Source organism: Acyrthosiphon pisum, chromosome X (assembly GCF_005508785.2).
Source record: "Acyrthosiphon pisum isolate AL4f chromosome X, pea_aphid_22Mar2018_4r6ur, whole genome shotgun sequence".
NCBI lineage: Eukaryota > Metazoa > Arthropoda > Insecta > Hemiptera > Aphididae > Acyrthosiphon > Acyrthosiphon pisum.
Genome location: NC_042493.1, coordinates 120,622,151 through 120,630,434, shown reverse-complemented (window position 1 = coordinate 120,630,434; position 8,284 = coordinate 120,622,151). Strand labels below are relative to the sequence as shown.

Here is an 8,284-nt window from a genome sequence, read left to right as displayed (position 1 = left end):
AGATATGTTTACAAAAATTAAATTTAATTGCACTATCTATACATGTACATGAAAAACAATGAATACAAGTTTTGCATTCATCACAAACGATTTGGCAATCACGGGAGTTTTTCAATTTATATACAGTGTACATGTCATCATGACCACTTGCCATCACAATCCAACAATCTCCATTTTTAAGCACATTATTAGGTGAAATTTCTAGACTATTTTTGTGCCATTTTCTTAATTCTTTAATTTTAGAAGTAAATTTTCCTTTATGAAGTGCAATAAGTCTGTCTATAGATTTGTCTCTAAAAAATTTCAATAACGCATGTATAGACTTATCAAGTTGTTTAACTTTTTTACTTTCTAAATAAATATATTTCAGAGTCCAGTGCATTCTTGCGATATTCATATTTATATTTATTCCTGCATGAAGACAATAACAGTAAGCCCAAGATTCAATACATGTACCATAATTATTAACAAAATAATTAGAAAAATCAACAGTGTCATCATTAGCTGACAATATTGGTTTATAGCTTCTTCAAAAATTATTTCAAAGGCTTTTGGATCTTGTTCATGAAGTAAAGTCCTCAAAAGTTTGTATGTTTCACATTACTTATATTTAGATTTGATTTAAACTAAATTTTTTCTCCAGGCACGATCAACATAGATTATATATGTTTTGGACGTTTCATTTCAACAATCCATGCATTGGAAAAACTTTCAGCCATATCGGACATAAATACATTGGGTTGCAATTGTCCTGTTAATGATTTTATTTTAGAATAAAATATTGTCAGTACTGCTTCATTGATACGATTACTAATCATAAAGGCACATGAAAACCTTCTCTCATATCATCAAGTACTAAGAGTGTTGTTAAATTAAAGTGATAGGAATTCATACCATGAGGTTCATCTATACAAATTACATCATGTCTATATTTACTATTGATAATAGCATATGGCCATTTGGCATTTTCTGTTACAGTATAGAAATTGTTGATATATAAACATTCTGTGAAAATGTCATCTATATTCAGTATTTTATTTTTGAGTTGCACAAAAAACAAAATTAATCTTATCGAAAACTGGTTTTGCGTAAAAATCTCAGTTTTTCCTTGTACCTATTTTGTTTGTTTTTACTGACGCTTTTAAAAACTATTTGGAATTTTTATTTTTTATCCCAAAGAACTAACTAGATTCACTTTCCTACAAGAAAATTGAAGCGTTTTTACTTACCCAAATAGTGATGGCAGACACAAATAAGGAAAAGGTGGACAAAAATGGTTCCTGCTATATAGTAGTTTTCGATCCATGGCTATATAATAAATAGGTAGCGTACATTTCCGGTAAACTTTTTCTTTTTGACTGAGAAAAAAACTTGTTGGGAACCATATATTAAAATGTGTAATATTAGCTATAAAAAGAAAAACTGTAATACATTCATAACTGAAAAATAATTTACAAAATTTGAAAAAATTATCGCTATAAATAGTTCAAAATGAGTCAAAATAGTTTGAACATTTTACCATGTATGGAAAATAATATTGTAAATATTTTATGAACATTTCAAGAGTCTACAGTTATTCGCTTTGGTAATACCTACAACAATAAATATCAAAAATCAATTAATGGGAATTCGATAATTTACTGCTGAATTTCAAACATCGTAAAAGTTCAAGCACTCAAAAAAAATAATGTTCTGTAATTCAATAATGTTCAGTACACTTTTTTTTTATTTGTTTTAGGTAGAAAAACATATATGATATTTTTAAGCTATGAGAAGAAAAACTTTTATAAATTTATAACTGAAAAATAATTAACATAACTTGGATTTGATTAAAAGTTCATTGTATAAAAATCTTAAGTATAAAAATCAGTTAAATTAAAAATTATGCTAATGCTACAGTAAAATGTTAAAAAATTAAAACTAACTTTTTAACTCATTTATGCCCAGGCTTGGTTTTTTTTACTGTTTTAGTTACTTATTTGACTGTCCTTTTGTCTGCAAAGTAAAAGTTTATTTTATATCATAATATAATATCAAAATATGGAAACGGATAGCCATCAGTATAATTTTAAAAAAAAAGGTGGGTAAGTGGATGTCGCTCTGCTGTACAGTAGATTACAAGTGGGTCACTGTCTAATGGATGGTATTAAATTTGAATTCAATGATATAATATCATTGTATAAGAAAAACGATTCTGAGCGGAGACGGTATGTCAGTCTAGGTATAAGACATAATATGGTATTAAAAAAAATTGACCTATAATAGGTACCTATAATAAATTCCAAATTAATCATATCACAATATCCATTAGGTACTTATAACGTGTTATACAATATGTAATTTCGTCCAAATTTGAACTTAAAATGACTATAAAAGTAAACTGTGTAAATGTATTTTTTAGATTTTTTTTGTAACAAATTAATTACTTACGTGGAATCTTCTTCTAAATTTTCAATTCTTAGGTACAAAAGTTGAACATTTTATAAATTTTTAACTACAAAATAATTATTCAAATTAAAATTTGATAAACTTTGTCAAAATTCGATCTTTAAATGCTTACAAAAAAAAATTGTGCCTATGTATTTTTAATATTTTTCAACTGATATTGTAACAATAGCTTTGTATTAAATTTTTACACTTTTTGGCCCAACAGATAAAACTTTATTGATATTTATAGAAAAAAAAACTAAAAAAATTGAAAACCGAAACAGCTTAAAACATATCAAAATATTTTGAAAATTTTATCATGTATAGGAAATGCTAATATAAACATTCAGTAAAATTTTCATGTATCTACAGTTATTCGTTTTTGAATTACAACAAAATAAGAAAATCGCTACATGAGAAATCGAGTGAATATCCAATGTTGTAAAAATTTGAATTTCAAACGATCATAAAAATTTAATTTGACTTTCTTATGGATATTTTTTGTTTGATAAAGGTAGATTATCTTATAAGGAATCTTGTATTACATTTTAAAATCTTAGATTTAAAAAGCAAAATTTTTACGAATTATAAACTCAACATAATTAGGTAATTTTCGTGATTTTTCCATACTTTGTCAATTTTTGAACTTTAAATGCTAATAAAAAAAAAACTGTGACTAAGGATTTTTAATATTTTTCAAATGTCATTTTAACAATGTAGTAGGAGCCTTGTATTAAATTTTCAAGTATTTTTACTCAACAAATAAAGTTTTATTGACATTCATAGAAAAAAAAACTAATTAAATTGGAAACTGAAATTGTCCGTAAACAGCTCAAAACAAATCAAAATATTTTGAAAAGTTTTTCATGTATAGAAAATGGAAATATAAACAACAAGTGAAAGTTTCAAGTATCTACGGTCATTTTTTTTTAAAGTTACACCAAAAACCAAAATCAATTTTCTCGAAAACAGATTTTGCGTAAAAATTCCCGTTTTTCCTTAATTTTTCTCTTGTTTTTCACGGCGCTTTTGAACACTTTTGGAAATTTCAACTTTGACCTCCAGAATGCACCAACTAGATTCACTTTCCCATCAAACAAGATACTGTTGAAGAAAATCGAAGCAGTTTTACTGCCCCAAACCGTGATGACAGAAACAAAAATAAAAAATTAATTTGGAATTTATTATAGATACCTATTATTGGTAAAGTGTTTTTTTAATACCATAGATAAGTATATAAGATACCGTATACCTAGACTGACATACCGTCTCCGCTCAGAATCATTTTTCTTATACAGTTATATTATATCATTGAATTCAAATTTAATACTATCCATTATACAGTGACCCACTTGTAACCTACTGTACAGTAGAGTGACATCTACTTACCCACCTCTTTTCTACAGAAATTATGGTACCTAATTGATGTTAATGTTAGTAACTTTAGTCTTTATCGGTCATTAAAAAGAACGATATCGGCATTAAAACAATCAAATTCGTAAGTACTTGAGAAATAGTGCAAGCATTATTGATTATAGAACAGACTGCTTGCATAAAAAAAAAATGACCAAATCCGACATATCAACGAGGCGTGAGAGATTTACCTGTAAAAGCATTTTTGTTCATCAAAATAGAGCTTCGATAATATTGTCATTGTAAATATTATCTTTATCTGCGCGTGTACTTATAGCTCACACACAAAAATATCGATTTACATACTCACACAAATGCATGTTCCATGTGAATTGGATTGCCTAAATTTTACTCCTTAATAAATTACAGGCACCGACACCTTTGTAACTAAATTATTATTTTTATACTTAATTATTAAAATATTATGAATAGTTCAATTTTTAGTCATTAATGCGGTAGTTTAGCCAGTTTTGGTACTTAGGTACCTTGTTGTAGTAGATACATTGGACATATTTGGACATTGGTTAGTAATGACCACGGACTAAGATTTATTCATGAGTCATGTTTGATATAATTAATTTGGAATTTATTGTTGATACCTATTATAGGTCAATTTTTTTTTATTACTATAGATAAGTATACCTATAATATGTATGTCTAATAACTAGACTGACAAATCGTCTCCGCTCAGAATTGTTTTTCTTATACAGTGATATTATATCATTGAATTCAAATTTAATACTATCCATTATACAGTGACCCACTTGTAACCTACTGTACAGCAGAGCGAAATCCACTTACCCACCTTTTTTTATATTTTGGTTATAATGGATTTATATAATCAATATTTCTCATAACAGTCACGTCGTTTACCTGATGAGGTTGAGGTAGAAAATTAATACGCCGCTACCTATTCAGAGTTCGAACCTCAAGCAATAGAAAATAAATTTGTGGACAAAATATTGTTTTACTGGGTACCTACTTGGAAAATTCTATCACTAGAGCACTAGTTTTCCATCTGACTGCATTAGTGCACACTACCACGATTTAAGATATACCTACCTTCAGTATGTCTTAAATCGTGCAATCTACACGCGAACACTGATACCATAATCACAGTATCACGTCATCATTTTCCACACCGCCAAAATTCACGATATCGACACTCACAAAAAAATCAAATAGGTAGTTATTCTAGGTTTTTTATAATGTAATTTCGTCCAAATTTTAACTTAAAATGACTATTAAAAAAAAACTGTGCCTGTGTATTATTAATATTTTTCAACTGCTATTGTAACAATATATCAGGAGCCTTGTATTAAATTTTTTGAAATCGAGTGAATATCAAATGTTGTACAATTATGAATTTTAAACGCTCATAAAAATTTAATTAAACTTTCCGGTAGAGATTTTTTTTATCAATAAAGGTAGACAAACTTATGAGCAATCCTGTATTACATTTTTAAATCTTAGATTTAAAAAGAATAATTTTTACGAATTCTTAACTCAAAATAATTTGCTAATATTCATGATTTTTCCATATTTTGTCAATTTTTGAACATTAAATGCTTATAAAATTAAACTGTGACCAATGATTTTTAATGATAAGTAGACAAAATTAATTTAATACTTCACTTCAATTTAGAAATGTTATCTATTTAACGGTTTTATTATTTTATATTTAAATATTTATAAAATGTTCAACTTTATATATTATCTGTATAGTCCGTGATACAATGTGACTGGTAAGAGATAATCTGTTAGTGATATCACAGAATAACCTTCTACATTTAACATGCTCAATTTTCTTATGGGGTATAGATTTGCCAAACCTGCTGAGATATCAGTATAGACTGTATAGCATGTGACGGTAAAATAAATATTCTCTCCTCTATGGTTACTCTATGCTTATCCCATGAATACAAATAATTATCCCGTAAAAAATACGTAAAGCCATACTTCAACCGTTTCCTGTGCAAGTATGAAAAAAGATTGAGCTTAAAGGCATGGTGTATTTTTTGACAGTATTGTCTGCGTCTGAATATAGAAAGGTAATTTGAATACTTAATATTATTTAATGGGAAGGTTTGGTCATTACTCATTTTTGGATTCTTGGGAAATTTCTTATATAAAACTGTTCGCGCCAAGTGCAGCGCGATAGTTTGGCAAGACTGCATATGTTGTCCCACTGTCAGCAATATTTCAGCTTGCGATAGTGTTTCTCTTATCAAGCTGATAGTGGACGGCCTGTGACTGCGTCAGTCCGTTATTATTTTCTAAATTTGTTATATTCGTAGTTTTTATTTTATTATGGTTTTGTCCGCTGATTTTCTATTTTTATTGTTTAATTCTTTCTTTATAATCTCTGTTGTGCGTCAGTGTCATCAGTTATTGTGTTAAATTTATTATTTTTTTTGTATCTCGACGACACTGTCCACAGCAAAGGTTATAAAAGGCTGGACGCACCAGCTCCGATTGCCATTTTTTTTTGTTATTCATTATTCCTCGGTCCATAGACATTTTTGTTTCGTTTTTTCTATGCATTAGTGAAAGCACATGTGCCAAGTCGGTTCTTTCACTTCGGTTTTTTATTGAATTCAAGTTTTATTGTTGGTAACGTATTGTTCCTAAAAGGCATTATATGCACAATTACTATATTATACTTTTCTCAGCAGGGTGGTCATATTTGGTCTACATTTTGTTTGTGGTGCTTGTCCTGTGTTATATTCGTAAGTGGTTACTTCAAAGCTGTCGCGTGGGATAAAATCCACCGCCTAAGGTAACCACCTATGTTGTGGCTGTGAGTATGTTTTTGTTTTATTGATACATTTTTATTATATTTTGTGCCACTGTAAAACAGTAATATTTAGTTTATATTCATTTTCATTATAATTCATATTCATTTGTAATACTTTGGCCGATTTAGGCATATACATAATAATTGTGCTAATCAAGCACCTTATAAAATTTACATTTTTGTATTATATTCATGTGCTAATCAAGCACTATAAAATTTATATTTTTGTATTATGTTCACATGTGCTAATCAAGCAAATGATACATACCTATTTATATTTTATATTACATTCATAAATTTTATATTATAGTCAAATCACGCACATACATTTATTAGTTGTTTTGTTTTTTTTTATTTCATTATTTATACTTCATAGTGTGAAAGCGCACTCGGTGTTATATACTTTTACTATCTATATTAACATTGAACGCTAGTAGCGCCAACAAAAACTATATAACCAAATGCTTTTTAACAGGTTGAACACAACCCAGGTTGTCAATGAAAGACATGTGTGCTAAAGTTTCAAAAGTAACATATATACGAGCCGATGGCAAAGATGATACTATTCACTTTTTAATTGATGTCACAAGGACTCCATCGCTGGCCTTTGTAAAAACAAGCAAAGATGCTGTCATTCAAGCAAAATATACTGGTTTTTTATATGACAGTAAAATAGAATTTACAAAGCTCCCCCTGTACACTTTTTCAACAGTATGCAATAAAGTAAGATTGTATTCTAAGTATAACTATAAACTACTTACAGTAACTTTATGTTTTAAAATGAACAAAGTTTTCATTATGTTACATATTTAGGTAAAGAGAGATACAAGTATAAAGATCATAAAAAAAAAAAAAAATTGAAACCTGAAGTTCATTATTTTTTCTTAAGTAGAACAAGCTCTGTGCCAATTTTTTCTTACACAAATGAGTTAAATAAAAAATTAGTTTTATTAAAAGAAGAAAAAATTATTACTAATTATTAGATTTTTTTTTTTTTTTAAATGTATTATGAAATATTAGTATATTATATGTGTGGCGTATGCATATTAATGGTATGAATATAAATTACTATATTTTTGACATGTTTCCATTTTTCTACTTTTAATATAACTAATTTTAAATTTTACACATTTATATTAGAAAAATTTGGCACAGAGCTTGTTCTACTTAGAAAAATAGTGGTGCTATACTGCTATCAAAATGATAGCATAAATAATTTAATTTTTTATAGAATGCATCATACAGAGAAAATATCAGCGAACGCCTGAGATCAGAAGATTTTGATGTCGAGGTACCTATTTAATTCGTTGACATTTAGACAAAACGATGGGATTTAACGATAAAGACGCCTTTTGAAGATAAGTCAAAGGAACTTTGGATCATTTCACACTAAAAGGTCGCTAACATCGAGAATGTACCAATAGAAGACAGGTAAATAAATTGGTTTAAATTAAAAAAACCTATTGTCGAATCTGTCTTTTTTTCAATTTGATTCTATTTATTTATTTTGTTTTTTTAAAAATAATTAATTGTTATAGATGGAAGTTCAGTGAAGCTACTGTCAGATTATACATGTGTGACGAATGAAAAGACCAAACGCTTCATACTGGTCCTAATGAGACGAAGCAAACCATATTTGACTAAATT

The 8,284-nt window shown here is 27.9% G+C and overlaps 2 long non-coding RNA genes across 2 annotated transcripts in view; both read left to right on the top strand.

Moving 5' to 3' along the window:
- The window catches only part of LOC103308280, a 2,090-nt gene extending 1,292 nt beyond the window's left edge, over positions 1–798 (top strand). Inside the window, exons 2-3 of the long non-coding RNA XR_510386.3 lie at positions 371–588; positions 644–798. This is a non-coding gene — a long non-coding RNA (uncharacterized LOC103308280). The remainder of the gene's footprint in view (positions 1–370; positions 589–643) is intronic.
- A 4,702-nt stretch (positions 799–5,500) lies between these two features.
- On the top strand, positions 5,501–8,235 carry LOC103308281. The gene is made up of 4 exons (XR_510387.3): positions 5,501–6,640; positions 7,113–7,360; positions 7,869–8,068; positions 8,176–8,235. It is a non-coding gene; the product is annotated as an uncharacterized LOC103308281 (long non-coding RNA).
- Positions 8,236–8,284: the final 49 nt, after the last annotated feature.